The 20731-nt window shown below is 45.6% G+C and overlaps 1 non-coding gene across 1 annotated transcript; it reads left to right on the plus strand.

The window, feature by feature from the left end:
- The first annotated feature begins 20306 nt into the window (after positions 1-20306).
- TRNAK-UUU lies at positions 20307-20379 on the plus strand. Its single transcript has one exon. It is a non-coding gene; the product is annotated as a tRNA-Lys (tRNA).
- Positions 20380-20731: the final 352 nt, after the last annotated feature.

Below are 20731 nucleotides of genomic sequence, written 5' to 3' on the forward strand. Positions count from 1 at the left end.
AGTTTCCATTTTTTAAAGAGCTATGAATTTCAGCTTCTGAAAGCATACGAGATAAATGACTCTACTATTATGCTAAAACTTCCAAACACCAATGTTACGAACTGACCAGTCAATCACACAACTCATTTGGAACCGGAAGTATGCAACCAGGCAGCAGAGAGAGAGAGAAAAAAAAACATATACAGTACAATACTGTGTTAAACATAAATGACTAAAAAAAAAAGGGAAAGTTTAAAAAAAAATATTTAACAAGGTAAGGACAGAGACAGATTAGGATTTTCTGGGGCTCAGGGCCAGATCAAGTGGGGGCTCATCCCCATTGCTTCCACCTGCAGTCCCCCCCATTTTCCACCCCACGGTGCTTCTGCGAGGGAGTGGGGTTGGGGTGCGGGGGCTTCCCTCGCTCCCTGGCAGGAGCACTGTGCGGATGGGTGGAGCGGGTCAGGGCATGAGGGCAGCTATTTTTCTGGGGGCCCCCAACTGGCTGGGGCCCCTGGGCCTGGGCCCCATTGGCCCAGTGGCTAATCTGCCTCTGGATAAGGAAACTGTTTTTGTGCTTGTTTCGTTTAAAATAAGATGATTAAAAGTAGAGCTGTCAATTAATTGCACTTAACTCATGCGATTAACTCAAAAAATTAATCACAATTAATCACACTTTTAACAATAGAATATGAATTAAATATTTTTGGACATTTTCCTACATTTTCAATATTGATTTCTATTACAACACAGAATACAAAGTGCACAGTGCTCACTTTATATTATTATTTTTGGTTACAAATATATATCCTGTAAAAATGATAAACAAAAGAAATAGTATTTTTCAGTCCACCTCATACAAGTACTAAAGTGCAATCTCTTTATTGTGAAAGTGTAATTTACAATTGCAGATTTTTTTTGGTTATATAACTGCACTCAAAAACAAAACAGTGTAAAACTTTAGAGCCTACAAGTCCACTCAGTCCTACTTCTTATTCTGACAACCCCTAAGACAAACAAATTTGTTTACATCGACAGGAGATACTGCTGCCTGCTTCTTATTCACAATGTCATCTAAAAGTGAGAACAGGTGTTCGCATGGCACTTTTGTAGCCAGCGTTGCAAGGCATTTACACGCCAGATATGCTAAACCTTCATACGCCCCTTCATGCTTCCGCCACCATTCCAGAGGACATGCTTCCATGCTGATGATGCTCGCTAAAAAAATAATGCGACAATTAAATTTGTGACTGTACTCCTTGGGGAAGAATTGTATGTCTTCTGTTCTGTTTTATTCACATTCTGCAGTATACTTCATGTTATAGCAGTATCGGATGATAACCCAGCACATTTGTTTTAAGAACACTTTCACAGCAGATTTGACAAAACACAAAGAAAGTACCGATGTGAAATTTCTAAAAATAGCTACAGCACTTGACCCAAGGTTTAAGAATCTGAAGTGCCTTCCAAAATCTGAGAGGGACGAGGTGTGGAGCATGCTTATAGAAATCTTAAAAGAGCAGCACTCTGATGCAGAAACTACAGAACCCAAACCACCAAAAAAGAAAATCAACCTCCATCAGTCAGCATTGCTTTGGATCATTATCAATCAGAACCCATAATTAGCATAGACACATGTCCTCTGGAATGGTGGTTGAAGCATGAAGGGACATATGAATCTTTAGTGCTCCTGGCACATAAATATCTTGCAACACCAACTACAACAGTGCCATGTGAATACCTGTTCTCACTGTCAGGTGACATTGTAAATAAGAAGCGGCAGCATTAGGGTACCAACTCATTTTTAAACAAATTCATCTTCATGGATTAATGTTTATCATTTTCAATTAATCCAAATAAAATATATAAATGGCGTGTTGCATACTAGTTTGTTTTTAATATTCTGAATGTTTCCTTTTCCTTTCAAAATTATGACCCTGATTGTCCACTTTATCTGTGCTGCACAATGGGGAGTGGTGCCTCAGAAAGCTGGCTGCAACTCCCTGATCCCTGACCGCTCACACCAGGGGAAGTCAGAACAGCAGAAGACCTGCTTCAACTTCTGTCTTTGGCACCAATGGTTCATCTAGTCCAGTATCCTGTCTTCCTACAGAAGCTAGTGCCAGGTGCTTCAGAGAGAATGAACAGAACAGGGCAATTATTGAGTGATTCATCCCCTGTCATCCAGTCCCAGCTTCTAGCAGCCAGAGGCTTAGGGACACTTGAGGTTGTGCCTCTGACCATCTTGGCTAATAGCCATTGATGGACCTATCTCCCATGAATTTATCTAATTCTTTTTTAAATACAGTTATGCTTTTGGCCTTCACAACATCCCCTGGCAATGAGTTCCATAGGTTGATTGTGAGTTATGTGAAGATGTACTTCCTTTTGTTTGTTTTAAACCTACTTCTGAATAATTTGATTGGGTGATCCTGGCACTTGTGTTATATGCGGGAGTAAATAACACTTCCACATATACTTTCTACACACCATTCATGATTTTATAGACCTCTATCATATCCCTGGCCCTTGGTTGTCTCTAAACTGAACAGTCCCAGTTGTCTTAATCTCTCCTCATATGGAAGGTGTTCCATACATCTAGTCATTTTTGTTGCCCTTCTCTGTACTTCTTCCAATTCTAATATCTTTTTTGAGATAGGGTGACCAGAATAGCACACAGTATTCAAGGTGTGGACATCCCATGGATTTATATCCTCTCATTATGATATTTTCTGTCTTCTTAGCTATCCCTTTCTTAATTGTTCCTAATATTTTGTTAGCTTTTTTGACTGCCTCTGATCATTGAGCAGATGTTTCCAGAGAACTATCCACGATGAGTCCAAGATTTCTTTCTTGATTGGCAACAGCCAATTTAGACCCATTCATATTGTACGTATAGTTCAGTTTTTGTTTTCTAATGTGCATTACTTTGCTTTTATTACTATAGAATATCATCTGCTGTTTTGTTGCCCAGTCACCCAGTTTAGTGAGATCCCTTTGTAAAGGTTTGCAGTCAGCTTTAGACTTAATTATCTTGAGCAATTTTGTATCATCTGAAAACTCTGCAACCTCATGGAGCCAGAGAGCAATGGGAAGTGGGATGGGAAGCAGAAAGGGTGGTTATTCAGTGTCTAGTCTCCACTTCTGGCTGTAGAAAGGCGTAAAGTGGACTTATCTCAATATGGCTGCTGAGGAGGCCAACAGGCAGGCATAGGCACAGAAGGGAAAAGTAGGGTCAAGCACGTTTGGATGTTGTTGCTCTTAGGCGAGTGCCCACACTTCCCTGCTGAAAAGACACTATAATTGGTGGGGAAGGAAATCAGTATATACTATTCAAATGGGACCAGAAACTGATTTGTTATTAAAATTAGTCAGTGGAAAAACAAATTCAAGGCAAGTGTCCTTTAAAAATAAATGTAAGCTGGCTGGTATAGGCCTTTCATCACAAGTAGTTGTAGTACCTGCATTTAGGAAATTTAACATATTCACGGTAAACTAGTTGGTGCTGTACTCCTGCAACAGTACATTTAAAAATGAAAACTCCTTTTAATGGTCCTGCTAATTATTATAAGATTTGGACACCACTTTTTCTTGTCTATGTACCTGACTTCCCCTGCGAGTTTAGAATTCAAGCCACTTCTCATTCACTTACCTGATCAAAAGCTGACCAAGGGCACCAGCATTAAAAGAGGAATTTCAGCTGGTGAATTTCACAACAGCCTTAATTGTTTGTCTCTTTTCCGATCAGTAGCAGATGCTAGTGGCAAAGTGGGGAGGAGCAAATCTACATGGCACACCCTTTGGTTATTATCTGTGTATCAGCAGCTTAGATATTTCATCGGTGGCAGACGCAGATGCTGGGAACATTTTGTGGTAGAGTAAACCTACAGGGTACATGGGCTAATCCAGCAGGCACAGAAGTGCTAGATAGTCCTACAGAAGCTACTGCTATAGCAGAAAATCAGGCTCCAAAATCTGTACCTTTTTCTTGCTTCTAATTAGTGTGTGGGCTGGAAGCAGCAGGGATACCAGAGTGGGAGGAGCGAGAACCAGCCAGGTCAAGAAAACTTCCATATCCCTGATGGTTTTCAGGGGGAGAGGCAGACTGCCTTGAACTTGGGAGGTGAAGAAAGGCAGAATCAATAGAGACTGAGGTAGGGAGTTGAGGGAAATCTCCTTGTGCTTGTTTTCTGCTGTGAGCTCCCATGAAAAATGTATTTAGTTTTCTTTTTTAAACATTCAAGTGAATTTACTGCTGGTGAACGATACTAGATTGAGCGCTCTGGACATTAAAGACTTCTGTTTATTCATATCTGTTTTGCTACTCCAGATCAGGTCCATCTAACTCTGTATCCTGCCTGTGGCAGTAGCTGGATTAGGTAACAGAAAGGCAAGCTTCCAACAAAAACCATCCCTGCCGAGGTATTTCAGCCTTGCCCTGGAGTTGGGATGACAGGGGAAGTCAGTTTTCATGGTACATTCAGGCCTTAGGCTGATCTATATTTAAAAGTTGTATTGGTATAACTTTCAGTTAGGGGTTGGTTTTTTAACCAAAATAGTTATATCAGTACAAGGCCTAATATAGATGCAGTAATACTGCTATAAATGTGCTTTATGTCAATATAGGTTATTCTGGTTCAGGAAGCAATGAGCACTTATATATCTAGTATCTGCATCCATGCTAGGTGCATTGTATCGCTTTAATATATTGGTATGGTTAAAACAGCAAAGTTTGTAGTGTAAACAAAGTCTTCTGTACTGAGCCTGCCAATGGCATTGGGGTGGGTGCTTTGGACATCTGTCCCACTAAGAACTGGGCTCACTCACTTCACACGTGAATTGTTGAACAGCTGGTAAACAGTAACTTTTGCTCTTCAGGGTACTGCCCTGGATTCAAATTCCAATCCTACTGGGAACCAAGTTCTCACAGCATGTTCAGTTCACTTTACCAACCCCCCAAACTACCACGGTTTATACCAGACCTGTTTACATGTTAGAGGACTTCCTATGTATCACCAAAGATGCAATGCTCCAATTTGGACCTGTTCCTTAACTTGTTTTGTTTTGGATGCTACATTCCAACCTCTCTTGGTGGAAGGCACAAGCTTTTGAGCAACACAGAGATCTGTGTAGTTCAAAAGCTTGAACCTCTCACCAACAGAAGCTGCTCTAATTAAAAATATTACTTCATCCACCTTGTTTCTTTCATTATGGAAAAGGTCCTCTGGGGTCACATCTGTCAGTGGCATCAAAAGGAAGGCCTCTCTATCAGTTCAAACTTGCCCTTTACACCCTTCCTTTGTGTCTTACATCTCTTCTGGGACTGCTCTGAACCAGGATATGCAAACTGCACCAGGATGTGGTACTTCTCTGGAGCTGTTTACAGTCCCAGCACAGCCATAATCAATCCTCACACATCTCTCTTTCTTCAGCCTTCTGTTTGTCTCTGCTGGGATAGTGCTACTTACAGGAGAGGAGGAAGTACTGCAACCAGATTCAATCCAATACTTCCTCCAGCCCCTACAGGTAATGCTGGTCCAGCCAGACTATGTCACTATCACCTGGCACTAGCAGGCTGAGTGCCAAGGGTGCATATCACAGAGAACTGAGAGAAGTTTTGAAGTTAAGAAAGGAGATTATTTCCTCTGGACATACACTTTGTCCTGGACTTCAGGAATGATTTCCAGGTGCTTCATTCTCTTAAAACCAGCTGCTCGGTTCCTCCTTGTCACACTCATGGGATAAGCTGTCAGAGTTCAGGACTCCTCAGGTTGACCCTAGGGCCGTACACCTGAAGATTGGGCTCTCAGAGGAAACTCTGCCACAAAGAGATAGGTCTGTTGTCAAAGATGACTGGTGGCTGCTGAGGGGCGGGGGGACACATTTTAAAGGTTCACCACCTCCAACAGCTTCAGTCATGCCCCCCCCATGCATGCTCCCCCTTCTTACTCTCAGCAGCCCTTCCTTGCAGCTCTGCAGGAGAGGCAGCAGCAAAAGCAGCAGATCACTCTACAAACACCAGCTGCTTGCCCCTGCCTCTCTGCATGGCCACAGATCCCAGCTTGTGACCCCCTGTGCCCCCCCTCCACGTGTCATCTCTGTCTTTTGCAGCAGATTCAACTGTATCTATCTAGGATAGGCCCTAAATAAACAGATCTGGTGTTAGGCATATTTTGGGAAGCAGAATCCATTCTAAGTTAAACTTTTGACTCACAACAGACCTTGTGACCTTTTAGAAACAATATGTTGATGGGTGTGTCAGTATAAAATAAGGAGCCAGCTGCTAACTACTTTATATCCTGTTCCTATCCTGGTCAAAGATGGTTTGAAAGTAATCACCTGCTAAATTTTAACTAGCTAACCACACAGTGAACACATGTACCAAGTGGAATTATGCAATGCAATTGACTGGTTATTGCTATGGCAGGTACAAGTATCAATAGGAGAACTAAACTCTTGGTGCCCACTCAGCAAGAACCTCGAGCCCTAGATATGTATTTCCCTGCTAATTTTCCTTCAGTGCTTTTGACCAAATAACTGTATTGATTATCTTGTAAACTGTGATTGTTGCATTTCATCCCAGAGACTGATTGTTATTCAGGGCAGAGGGAAAAAACACCTGGCCTGATTTTTTCCGAAGGTGCTGTGAACCCACAGTTCTCATTTGCTTCAGTGAGAACAGTGGGTGATCAGTACCTTTGAAAAGCAGAATGTACAGCAGAAGGGCCAAGAGGGAATCTGAGAAGCAAATAGCCAAAGATAAAGACGAAAATCAAGAAATTCTCAAAGAATATCTGAAGCAAGAAGCCTTTCAGGGTTTATTAAATTACTAGGGAGGAAAAGGACAGTGCAGAGAAGTTACTAAAAAAAATATACCTTCACCTTTCTAAAAAGGGATGATGGGCAGATACCTATCCCTGAGATACTTTATACAGGTGGTAATAAAGATGTGGCAGTGCTAGAGAGTGAGGTGTCAACATAAGACATGCTGGAACAAATGGATAAAATAAAAGAGCAAGAAGGCATCTTGACTGGTTAGTGACTTGGCTGAGCTGTTAAAAATCTGTAATAGATAATGAAAATTAATTACTGTGTTAGTAGATTGGAAGGTAGCCAATGTTGTTGATATTTTTAAACGGGTACTTAAAGTGAGCCTGGGAACTACAGATCAGGGAGCCTTACTTCAGGACCACGTACATTAAGTTAAAAAATAGAGAATTATAAAACACTTACATGATAGCTAGGGCCCTACCAAAGTCATGGTCCATTTTGGTCAATTTCATGGTCATAGGATTTTAAAAATGGTAAATTTCATTATTTCAGGTATTTAAATCTGAAATGTCACAGTGTTGAAATTGTAGGGGTCCTGACCCAAAAAGGAGTTGTGGGATGGTCACAAGGTTATTGTAGGGGAGATTGCAGTACTGCTACCCTTGCTTCTGCTGGGTTGCTGGTGGCAGTGCTGCCTTCACAGCTAGGCAGTTGGAGAGAGGTGGCTACTGGCTGGGAGCCCAGCTCTAAAGGCAGAGTCACCACCAGCAGCAGCGCAGAAGTAAGGATGGCCTGGTATGGTATTGCCACCCTTACTTCTACACTGCTGCCTGCGGAGCTGGGCCCTCAGTCAGCAGCTGTTACTCTCTGGCCACCCAGCTCTGAAGGCAGCAGTTGTCATAAACAGATAGCTAAGGGTTAATGTCTCTTTCACCTGAAGCACCTGACCAGAGGACCAATCAGGAAACCGGATTTTTTCAACTTTGGGTGGAGGGAATTTTGTGTCTGAGTCTTTGTTTTCTGGCTGCCTGCTTTCTCTGAGCTTTGGAGAAGTAGTTCTGTTTTCTAATCTTCTGTTTCTAAGTGTAAGGACAAAGAGATCAGATAATAAGTTATATGGTTTCTTTTCTTTGGTATTTGCATGAATATAAGTGCTGGAGTGCTTTGATTTGTATTCTTTTTGAATAAGGCTGTTTATTCAATATTCTTTTAAGCAATTGACCCGATATTGTGTCACCTTAATACAGAGAGACCATTTGTATGTATTTTTCTTTCTTTTTATATAAAGCTTTCTTTTAAGACCTGTTGAAGTTTTCTTTACTGGGAAATTTCAGGAAAATTGAGTCTGTACTCACCAGGGAATTGGTGGGAGGAAGAAATCAGGGGGGAGATCTGTGTGTGTTGGATTTGCTAGCCTGATTTTGCATTCCCTCTGGGTGAAGAGGAAAGTACTTTTTGTTTCCAGGACTGGGAACAGAGAGGGGGAGTCACTCTGTGTAGTTTCACAGAGCTTGTGTCTGTGTATCTCTCCAGGAGCACCTGGAGGGGGGAAGGGAAAAAGGATTATTTCCCTTTGTTGTGAGACTCAAGGGATTTGGGTCTTGGGGTCCCCAGGGAAGGTTTTTCAGGGGGACCAGAGTGCCCCAAAACACTCTAATTTTTTGGGTGGTGGCAGCAAGTACCAGGTCCAAGCTGGTAGCTAAGCTTGGAGGTTTTCATGCTAACCCCCATATTTTGGACGCTAAGGTCCAAATCTGGGACTAAGGTTATGATAGCAGTGCAGAAATAAAGGTGGCAATACTGTGACCCACCCCTAAAATAACTTTGCAACCCCCCTGCAACTTCCTTTTGAGTCAGGACCCCCAATTTGCAAATGCTGGTCTCCACCATGAAATTGTATAGTATGGGGTAAAAGCACACAAATGACTAGATTTCATAGTCAGTGATGCGTTTTTCATGGCCGTGAAACCACAATTTGAAGACTTCAGTAACTCAGACATAGGTTAGGGGTTTGTTATAGAAGTGGATGGGTAGGATTCTGTGGCCTGCTTTGTGCAGGAGGTCAGACTAGATGATCATAATGGTCCCTTCTGACCCTAAAGTCTATGAGTCTATATCAAGGTGGGTGAAGTAATATATCTTATTGGACCAGCTTCTGTTGGTGAGAGAGACAAGCTTTTGAGCTTTCACAGAACTCTTCTTCAGGAAGAAGAAAGAACTCCATAAAAGCTCCAAAGCTTCTCCCACCCTACCCCAAACAAACGTTGCTCCAATAAAAGATATTACCTCATCCACCTTGTAGTTCTAATTTCCCAATCCCAGTGCAAGGCAATATGGGATCCAGGCACCAGGTCCTTAGAATCAGAATTTGTACTCACAGGAGAGTGGGATGACATTAAAGAATCATAGAGTATTAGGATTGGAAGGGACCTTGGGAGATCATCTAGTGCAACCCCCGGCTCAAAGCATGACCAATCCCCAAATGGCCCCCTCAAGGACTGAACTCACAACCCTGGGTTTAGCAGGCCAATGCTCAAATCACTGAACTATCCCTCCCCCCCTTAGACAAATTACAGAAGGCAACCCCCAAGAAACAAGGCATTGACCAAATGGCTGGGTAGATGTTAAACCACCATCACCTGCCATTGTGTGCAGCAAGTGAATGACAATTAGTAACTTAATGATCACCATCACCAGAGAATTACTTACCCCTGGGACTCAGCAATGCCTCCCACTCCTCCCAACATGATCACAAGCCCTTCCCTTAAGGGACAATTGAGGTTTCCCCTGATAGAAGGAAAATCAGGCTACCTCTCCCTGCCCCCCATCATGGTGCCTGGACTTATGTTTGCCAGAGCACATGGACTATACTAAAACACATACTACAACAGGAGATAGTTCATTCCAGCCTTCCCTTGGGAGACAATTCCATCCACACCCCCAAGCAGAGATTGTACTGCCATGAAGATTTCCCCTGATAGTCTCAGTTTTCCTCTCCTACCTCCCCACCCCATCCCTTCCCCACTGCCTCTTCCTTTCCACCCCGCACCCCCTAAGAGGCAGTCACCCAGATGCCAGGAAGGGGGAACTAAGCACACTGCATGGCCACGGTCTCTGAGAGGCAGGCGTCTCTGCCTGGGCAGGGAGGGCAAGCAGGGGCACCACACATCACAGGAGACACGCCTCCCCCTCCACCAATGCCTGTCCTGGTCCAGCTGCCTGGGTGCAGGAGATGTTTTTGGAGATGCCTCTGGCTGAGCCCCCTGCCTCTCACTATGCAGACAACCATCCCACCAGCAGCCAGATGCTGGTTCTCACAGCCACCTGGGGGGTTTCTGGCCTTCCCCCGCCACCTTCAACTCAAGAAAGACCCTCTTTGAAATACACTTACCAACTGCTGCTACTGGCTACCTTTAGTTGAGTGATAGGTTAGGAGCTGCTGCAGAGCCAGAGAAAGTGCACCTGCCACAGTGTCACAAGAAGCAGGTAGGAGAAGGAGGTGGGGTCTCTCAGCTGCTCAGCCCCTTTCTCCAGAAGCAGTTTCCCTCACTGATTGGCTGGTGGCCAAAAATCAGCTAAACAGCAAGCACTCACACTCTCCTAGCTAGCTACCCTACTGCCCCCGCCCCCGCTGAACAGCGATGGCTCATGGGCCCCCACGGGCCTCATAAAGAGTTGAGTGGTGGGTGGGTGCACCCCTATAGGGGCATGCCCTGACCAACCCCCCTCTTCCCCAAGGCCTCAACCTCTCTTCCTCCCCAGGAGCCCAGCTTTCTGGAGCTCAGTTCTTTCCCACTCCCCTCACTGATTAGCTATCTGGCTCCCTCCTGCTGGAAGACAGCTAATCGGTGAGGCAGGGAGGGGACAGGTTTATGCAGCACACTAGGGGAAGCCAGCAAAGCCTGCCTGCAGGAGCCCAGCTTGCTGGAGCTCAGTTCTTCCCCTCCCCTCTCTGTTGTGGGATCCGCTGTCTCCCTCTTGCTAGGAAACACAGCTGATCGGCAGGGGCAGGGTTTGCAGCACCCTGGGGGATGCTGGGCAGGCCAAGCTTCAGAGCGGAGCATGGGCTGCGCACCTGGTACTATGGTAACCCTGCCTAAGGCGAGGCTTTTTTGAAAATGTGCTGAGGGGAAGCAGCCTCACTAGCTACGCTATTGAGTAAATGGGCAGCCTCTGTCCCTTCTCTGTGAATCTCTCTCTCAAAATGTAGTTTCCCTTTCCAGGCCAGGAAACCCAGCAGGTCATCCTCCTAGAGTTACACTCTGCATCTTCTGCAATGTGGTAGATTTCTCTAATCTGGCAGACAAAAGAATAGCAAGAGCCAGTGGCTGGAATTGAAGCCTGAAAAATTCAAACTGGAAATAAGGTGTGAATTTTGAATAGTGATGGTAATTAACCAGTGAAAGAGATTTACCAAGAGATGCAGTAAATGTTTTATCACTTGCAGTCTTTTAAATCAAGTATAGCTGTCCATACTCTGCTTGTTATTGGACTCAATGAAGAGATCACTAGGTGAAATTCCAGGGCCTATGTTACAAAGAAGATTTTAATTGTGCCTTTTGGCCATTCAGTCTGTGAATCTCTACGTCTGTGAAGACAAATCTTTGTCAGAAACTGCCTTTTAGTCCCTAATGCACAACAGACTTCAATTTTATTTCAGGTGGCAGCCTAAATTGGAACCACACAATTTTTAAAGCTAGTGGACTAATGGTCATCCTTTACATTAACATTCCATTAATACATGATTTATAAAGATTTAATAAATTACCAAGGGTTAATCCATTTTTAGAACTTGTTGGAGGCAAACAGGTCATTAGTTTGTTTACAACTGTGGCTTATAACAGTCTACTGATGTGTTTACAACCATCCATAACAGTAATCCCCTTTGTAACATGCTCATAATATCTAGTGTTCATTTATTAACACTTTATATCCCATTGATGAATGATAATATCAGTGAGACCAGAATAATAAAGATCCAGTAGTCCAGCCAAGGTAATTCAGCACACATGGTACAGAAAATCTCACTCTTAGCACTTCCTTCCTTTGCAGTGACTATCCCCAGACAAGCAGAACTTTATAAACAAACACTCAAGTATCAGAGGGGTAGCCGTGTTAGTCTGGATCTGTAAAAGCAGCAAAGAGTCCTGTGGCACCTGTGAGCTTTCCTGGTTGAATACCCACTTCGTGGGATGCATGCATCCGAAACTCATGCTCTGATACGTATGTTAGTCTGTAAGGTGCCACAGGACTCTTTGCTGCTTAAACAAACACTGTTAGCTTCCTTCTTTAACCAAGAGTGTGTGGAAGTCCTGTGTCTTACGTTAGTTAACAGAATTTCATTAATGAAAAATATGACTCCCAATATTGGTCTTCAAAAATACCAGTCTTCATTTAATTTAATTTAGATTAAAAATCTAAATATTTTCCATGAACATTTTAATTGGAAAACACTTTAACTTTTTGTTTTTGACCAGCTTTACTGCTGGTTGGAAACTTGAAGTTAGGGAGGGAAATAGTAAAAAAAAAAAATGTCATGGTTTAGCATTAGAATAACTTTTCAACTAGCTGTAGGGATTTTTTCATCTTCATTAACCTGAAAAATAGAGATTATTGTAGGGGCATTTCAGTTATCTCTTCCCTATGCAGATATATGACATACATTTGTTTCAACTTCCTGTATTGGTTTATGTGCGTATGATATATACCAGGGGTCGTCAACCTTCCAGAAGCAGTGTGCCGAATCTTCATTTATTCATTTCAATTTAAGGTTTCACGTGCTGGTAATACATTTAAACATTTTTATAAGGTCTCTCTCTCTATAAATCTATATATTATATAACTAAACTATTGTTATATTATAAAATAAACAAGGTTTTCAAAATGTTTAAGAAGCTTCATTTAAAATTAAATTAAAATGTTGATCTTATGCTGCTGGCCCGCTCAGCCCTCTGCTGGTCTGGGGTTCTGTGCACCTAGGCCAGCAGCAGGCTGAGTGGGGTCTGCAGCCAGGACCCCAGACTGGCAGTGGGCTGAGCGGCTCAGCCTGCTGCCACTCAGGGGTTCCATCCACAGGCTTCTGCCAGCCGGGATCCCAGGTGCCGGACCTGCTCAGCCCACTGCCGGTCTGGGGTCCCAGCCCTGCCCACATACAGTGGGTACCTACCTGCTCCCTGGTTCTGGCCCGTTCTCTTCCTCTCTCTGCACTGAGCTGAGGGTAGGAGTACACTGAGCACAGGGCTGGGGGTGAAGGAGCAGGCTGGGGGTTGAGGTGTAGGATCTGGCCAGGAGCTAGAATTAGGGAGGGGGCTCAGGGTTGGGGCAGGAGGTTTGAGTGTGGAGTGCTTACCTGGGCAGCTCCCATTTGGTGCGAGGGGTGCAGGTGGGAATGTGGGGATGGTGGTGCAGGAGCTTCCATTTGGTGCTCAGGGTAGGGATGGGGATGTGGGGGGTGCAAGAGTCAGGATGTGGGGGGTGCATGGGTTGTGGGGGGGCTGGGTATATGGGGGGTGCAAGAGTCAGGACAGAGGCCTGGGGGCATGTGAGGGGGTGCAGGTGTCAGGACATGGAGTGTGAGGGGCCTGGGTATGTGTGGGGGTGCCAGAGACAGGGCTGGGATCGTGGGGGGGGGGTGAAGGAGTCAAGCAGAGGGCTGGGTGTGTGTGCGGGGCTGCAGGGCTCTGGGCAGAGGGCTGGGTGTGTGTGAGCTGGGGTCAGGGCAGAGGGCTGGGGCTGTGGGCTGGGGTCGAGGGGTGCTCACGGCAGGGGCCTGGAGGGGATATGCCCCTATTCCACTACCCCCCTTCCCCAAAGCCCTGTCCCCGCTTCTTCTCTGCCTCCACCAGAAGCAGCGAGCACGCTGACTCCACCCGTCCCCCAGCCCCTTCCTCGCAAGGGCCATCAGCTGATTAGCCAGCAGGGAGGGAGGGACGGAGAGGAGGAGGAGGAGGAGCAGGAACCCAGCACACTGCGGGAAGAGGCAGGGGAACCGGCAGGACCAAGCTTCTGCCCCCCTGCCCCGCGGATGGGGGTGGGGAGGGCAGAGGGCAGAGAAGAGCGGGCCGGGCCGGGCTGGGCAGGATTTTTAATGGCACACTGCTACCTGCTGGGACTACTGCAAACAGCAGCATACCATTAAAAATCGGCTTGCATGTCCTCTTTGGCACGTGTGCCAGCCCCTGATATATATCATTGTTCTGCTGCTGGCCCTCTACAGCTAGGATCCTTTGTCCTCCAGTAGCCATCAGCACAAATCCCAGATGAAGGGCACAAAAAGTTGGTGCAGATTCCAGTTGTGGCATCCCAGCCTTTATGCAACTTCCACTATCAGGGCCTCTGCTCTGATCTTGCTCACCTCCTGGGTATAACAGAACTAAAGAAAAAGAAAATCTTTGACACACTCCTTCTGTTAGACCAACTGAACTGTGTACAGTCATTGAGGATGTGTAGAAGGGGACTGTTGTGTTGAACAATTGCCTGATATATACCTCTCAATTTGTCACAGCTTTGCTGCTTTAGGATTCAGAAAAATACTTTTCTTTGACCTGTGGACTTGATGGGAAAATCTGACCCTAAAATATTTGTTTTCCCGTTTTTTTCTACCCTCAGATTGTTAAAGAAAATCTACCCCATGAACATACACGAGGAACTTCTCTGTCAATAAAACCATTGATGAAGGAATGTGTTTAAATCTTGCGATTTCTACTCTGTAATAATTTTGATTTCCAGGTCATTCCTGTCTTATGCAATGACACAGTTAATTACCGGATGGGGGTGGGGTTTGGGTACCAACTCATTTTTAAAAAAAATCCTCTTCACTGGTTTAATATTCATAGATTCATAGATTCTAGGACTGGAAGGGACCTTGAGAGGTCATCGAGTCCAGTCCCCTGACATCATGGCAGGACCAAATACTGTCTAGACCATCTCTGATATTGGGCAACTGTTTATCATTTTCAATAAATCCAAATAAAATATATAAATGGTGTGTTGCATACCAGTTTGTTTTTAATATTCCGAATGTTTCCTTTTCCTTTCAAAATTATGTCCCTGATTCTCCACTTTGTTTGTGCTGCATAATAAGGAGTGGTGGCCTCAGAAAGCTGGGTGCAACTCCCTGATCCCTGACCACTCACACCAGGGAAAGTTAGAACAGCAGAAGGCCTGCTTCAACTTCTGCCTTTGGCACATGCTAAGCTCGCACCACGGGGGGAACCAGACATAGGTGGAGCCCCGCTCTACTGGGACCCCATAATTAGAAAATCAGAATGGCCACACTGGGTCAGACCAATGGTCCATCTAGCCCAGCATCCTGCCTTGTGACAGTAGCTGATGCCTGCTGCCAGAACAGGGCAATTATTGGGTGATCCATCCCCTATCATCCAATCCCAGCTTCTAGCAGTCAGAGGCTTAAGGACACCTGGAACATGGGGTTGTGTCCCTGACCATATTGGCTAATAGCTATTGATGGAACTGTCTTCCATGCACTTATCTAATTCTTTTTTTAATAGTTATAGTTTTGGCCTTCACAACATCCCCTGGTAACAAGTTCCACAAGTTGACTGTGCGTTGTGTGAATATGTACTTCCTTTTGTTTGTTTTAAACCTACTGCTGAATAATTTCATTGAGTGATCTCTGGTACTTGTGTTGTGTGCAGGGGTAAATAACACTTCCACATTCACGTTCTTCACACTATTCATGATTTTATAGACTTCTACCATATCCCTGGCCCTTAGTTGTCTCTAAACTGAATAGTCTCAGTTCTCTTAATCTCTCCTCATATGGAAGGTGTTCCATACATCTAGTCATTTTTGTTACCCTTCTCTGTACTTTTTTAAATTCTAATACCTTTTTTGAGATGGAGTGACCAGAATAGCGCACGGTATTCAAGGTGTGGACATACCATGGATTTATGTCATCTCGTTGTGATATTTTCTGTCTTCTTAGCTATCCCTTTCCTAATGGTTCCTAATATTTTGTTAGCTTTTTTGACTGCCTCTGATCATTGAGCAGATGTTTTCAGAGAACTATCCACAATGAGTCCAAGATTTCTTTCTTAAGTGACAACAGCCAATTTAGACCCCACCATTTTGTATGTATATTTCCATTTATATTTTCCAATGTGCATTATTTTGCATTAATCAGTATTGAATTTCATCTGCCATTTTGTTGCCAAGTCACTCAATTTAGTGAGCTCCTGTGATGAGGTAGACTAGGCCTCTGGCTGTAGGTCTTGCCATACCACACCTCACCCCAGAAAAAGGCAGTGGAGAGGGTCCTCCAAGCTGCCTAGAGAGGCAGCATAGGACATAGCCAATCAGAGAGGCTGCAAAGAGCAGCCAATCAGGGTGTAGCAGACTTGTATAAAAGGCTCTGCGGGCCCAGAATGAGTTCAGCCTGTTGTCTGGGACTGGGGGAGCAAGTGGTGCTCTGGTTGACTGCAATAGCTGAAATAGCCAAAGCAGGTTGTTGCTGGCTGGGAATGGGGAGCAAAGAAGGAGCTCCTAGCTGGCTGCTGGGACTCGACAAAGATAAGGGCTGTGGGGAAGTGGACCAGGGAAACAGTTAATTAAAGTGAAGTGGCACATAGCTGCTACTTACAGCAGGCATTTACAACGTGGGTCGTGGGCTCATTGTGCAGCCCACAGTGGTGGATGAGGGATGAGGGCTGAGGAAGCAAGCGGGCAGTGGTTGGGGGGGCAGGTGAGCTGGTGGTGGTGGAGGAGGGCTGAGGAAACAAGTGGGTGGGCAGAGGCAGGTGAGCTGGCAGCTGGCTCCAGCTCACTGCTCCTCTGCTGAACACACTGCCCTGCTTCTCCCCCCTCCCCCCTGCTTCCCGTGAATCAGCTGTTCATGTGGGAAGCCTGGGAGGGCTGAGAAGCGGCGTGGCAGCTTCACGCTCAGGCCCAGGGAGGCGGTGGTGAGCTGGGGTGAGGAATGGTTCCCCTGCACACCCCCTCGGTTACATGCTGGAGCACGGGCGGCCTTCCTTGCACACACACACCTGCCCTGCCCAAGCTCACCTCTGTCTCCCTGGGCCTGACTGCGAAGCCACCACACTGCTTCTCAGCCCTCCAAGGCTTCCCGTGCGAACAGCCGATTCAGGGGAATCGGTGTGGAGGGGGGGCTGCAAGCTCAGCCTGACCCGGTGCTGCGTGGCGGTGGCATGGCCTGGCTCCAGCCAAGCAGCACAGCTGTAGTGCCACCAGCCACCTCTAGGCAGCGTGGTAAGGGGGAAGGGAGCGGGGGGGTTGGATAGAGTGGTCAGGGTGGGGGGTTTTAAAGGGGTTGGGGTGGTCAGAGGGTGGGCAACAGGAGGGTTGAGTGGGGGCAAGGGTCCCGGGGGGGCCATCAGGAAGGAGGGAGAGGTTGGATGGGGTAGTGGAGGTCAGTCAGAGGACAGGGAAGGGGGATAGATGGGGCAGAGTCCCCGGGGGGAGCGTCAAGGAACATGGGGGGTTGGATGGGGCAGGAGTCCCAAAGGGGTGGGGGCGGGCCACAACCCCCTTGTGGGGTGTGGAGGGAACTGGTTGTTAAGATTTTGGCAGTTCATCACTGGCCGGGGGGATTGGGGGCTGAGGAGGCGAGCAGGGGGTGGGGGTCTGAGGTGGTGAGTGGGGGGGCAGGTGAACCAGCAGCAGCAGGGTGGAGGGGGATGAGGAGGCAAGCGGCTGGGTAGGAGGCTGAGGAGATGTGCTGTGAGTCGGTGGCTGAACTGTTCTACTGATCTGGTCTGGCTCCCATCTCCTCTCCAAGGGTTGCACCTATCTGGAGGTGCTGCCTTCCACACCTTCCTCAGTCACACCTCATTCATTCAACAGGGCAACTGATTACAAAGTGGGGGAAGATCTTAGTCTACTTCTAGAAAAAAGACATTTCTTTTACCTTAATTATACTACCTTAGAGGCCCGCTAGAACATATTACCAAGGTTCAATACCGCTGTTTCGGCAGGGCGGCTCTGGGGAAGGAGGGTTTGTTTCCGTGGGGTGGGCAGCGCTTGGGGGGGGTTGTTTTGGGGGGCTGGGTGGTGCTGGGGGGGAATTGGCAGTGCCGAGGGGGATTTGGCCCTCAGCTGTTTTCTCTGGAGTAATATGGCCCTTGTCACTCTGAGTTGTGCAGGTCTGACTTAGAGGCTTCCTAGGTTGGGGCTCAAAGTAGTGAGTGGGCTCAGGTCCCCTCCAACACCTATTGGAGAAGTGGCTGTGACCTGAGAGAAGGGAGTTTAGACATGCCCAGGGAAAGAACTGTTTATGGAACTGTAAACCCCTTGGAAGGGGATTGAACTGAGACTGACCCAGCTGGAGATCCAGAGTCAGAGGACTAAAGGACAGATGAAGAGTCACCAGGTAGGAAGCCCTGGGGGTGCTGTTCCATCCCAGAGTAGGAACCTTTGCAAGTAAGCTGGCCAACTAGGGTACTGAGATAGGCTGTTAGTCAGACTGAGGTCCAGAGCCCAGGCCGGGCTACAGAGATCTTGCCAGTGGAAAGTTATTGCAATGGGCTCTGTTGGACTGTGAAGGGACTGAGACAAGAAGGAGCTGCAGGACATTACTGTGGACTTTGAAATAGACCTGATTGGACGGTATACCCCGGAAGGGGGTTGTTTTCTTTAGTTTCTCACATGGACTGTGAGAGGGCTGAGTCACCAAAAGCCTGCCTGACAAACACAGCTGCTGACAGGGGGCACCATGAGTGGAGGAAATTGAAAAAACTGCAGACACACCCTACCAGAAGGAGGTGCTCACAAGAAGTGGGTGCCATACTGCTACAGATCCCTTTGTAAATCTTTGCAGTCAGTTTTTGGCGTAACTATATTGAGTAATTTTGTATTGTCTGCAAACTTTGCCACTTCGCTATTTACCCCTTTTTCTAGATCATTTATGAATGTGTTGAACAGCACTGGTCCCAGTGGAGATCCTTGGACTACCCTGTTATTTATCTACTTTCTTTGTGAAAACTGACCATTTATTCCTACCCTTTGTTTCCTGTCTTTTGATCAGTTACTTATTTATTACTTATTATTTTTATTGGTCTTTTGACTGACAATCAACATTCAGTTGCTTGTTTGATGACTTTAGTTGTGGTTTTCCGCTTAACAGGGTGAACCATGTGAAGGTGGACTTCTTTCATCCAACTTCCCACCTGGCAGTTATGGACAACATACCCCAACAATGCCTGAAATTGCAGAAGCCACATGTGGCCACCTCATGTTTCTGGATCCAGCTAGGGAATGGCAAAGTGTGTGGACATTATCAGTGACCCAATTAGCTGCCCTCCAGGTTTCGACCTGCCATGCAGACTTTGGGCCATACTGAACCACATTCAAACAAACCATGGAAGATGTGGCTACTTGATGTACATGTGGAAAATCAAAGACTCCCCTTCATGAGACTGCAGTGAGAACATACAAAACATCAAACACGTTGTAACGCAGTGCCCCAAATAGGGATGATGAAATGGATGATATCCACAATGTCACAGAGGAGGCCTTGAAATGGCTTGTGGACCTACAACTGAGTTTGAAGCCTAAAGCCTGAAAAACTGGAAGGCAATTTATTTTTAAAATCTCATGACTCTTTGGGCTCTAACTCATTGTGAGTGCTGAGGGTTAGAAATGCCAGAACTTTTCCCTCCACAGGCCCCTCCATGGAGCAATGGGAAGCAGGGTAGGCAGCAGAAAGGATGGTTTTTCACTGCCAAGGTCTGCACTCCTGCTTCAAGCAAGGGGTAAAGGGAATTAGCTCAGTGCTGCTGCTGAGTAGGCTGGCAGACAGGTGTGGGCACAGAAGGAAAGAGTGGGGTGAAGCATGTCTCTGTGGTGTTGCTCTAAGGCCAGTGCCCACACTTCCCTGCTGAAAAGACTCTACCATTGAGGGAGGAGTGGTGGAAGGAAATCAGGATATACTATTCAAATGGGAATAGAAACTTGATTTTTTTCTTAAAACTAGTCAGTTTTTTTTTTCAAGTGTCAGTGTCATTTAAAAATAAATGTAACACGAACGGTACAGGCTTTTCTCATCACACGTAGTTATAGTACTTGCATTTAGGAAACAATATATCCACAGTACACTAGTTCTCAACCAGGGGTACACAGAGGTCTTCCAGGGGGTAAATCACCTCCTTTAGCTATTTGACTAGTTTTACAACCAGGCTACATAAAAAGCACTAGCAAAGTCAGTACAAAATAAAATTCCATATAATGACTTATTTATACAGCTCTATATACTCAAACAGTGTACTTACAATTCTATATTCCAATTGATTTATTTTATTATTGTGGTAAAAATGAGAAAGTAAGCAATTTGTCAGTACTAGTATACTGTGACACTTCTGTGTTTTTATGTTTGATTTTGTAAGCAAGTAGTTTATTGGAACATCTCTGAGGGTGAGATTTATCTGTATTCAGTTTCTTTGTGTATGAGGTGTAGACTTGTGAGTTTTGTTTTATTTTGTTTGGTAACTTTGTTCTGTCTGTTATTACTTGAAATCACTTAAACCCTACTTTCTATACTTAATAAAATCACTTTTGTTTATTAATTAACCCAAAGTAAGAGATCCTGACTAGCTCAGTTGGTAGAGCCTCAGACTTTTAATCTGAGGGTCCAGAGTTCACATCCCTGGTCAGGCAGAGGAACACTTCCTCCTCTAATATTCTTGGGGACTGGACTCAATGACCTCTTAAGGTCCCTTCCAGTCCTAGAATCTACTAATGCCTGGGGGAGCAAACAGCTGTGCAGACCTCTGTGTTATAGAGGGTGGACAATTTATGAGCTTACCTTGTATAAGCTTTATACAGAGTAACTACATTTATTTGGGGTTTGGATCCCCTTGGGAGCTGGTGTCTGGGTGCTTGAGACAGGAATACCTGCTGGTTTTCAGTTAAAGCCTGCAGCTTTGAGGGCATGGTTCAGACCTAGGTCTGTGTTGAAGCAGACTAGCATTGTCTTGCTCAGCAAGGCAAGGTACTGAAGTCCCAAGCC

Source organism: Gopherus evgoodei, chromosome 1, assembly GCF_007399415.2.
Source record: "Gopherus evgoodei ecotype Sinaloan lineage chromosome 1, rGopEvg1_v1.p, whole genome shotgun sequence".
In the NCBI taxonomy this organism is placed as follows: Eukaryota; Metazoa; Chordata; order Testudines; family Testudinidae; genus Gopherus; species Gopherus evgoodei.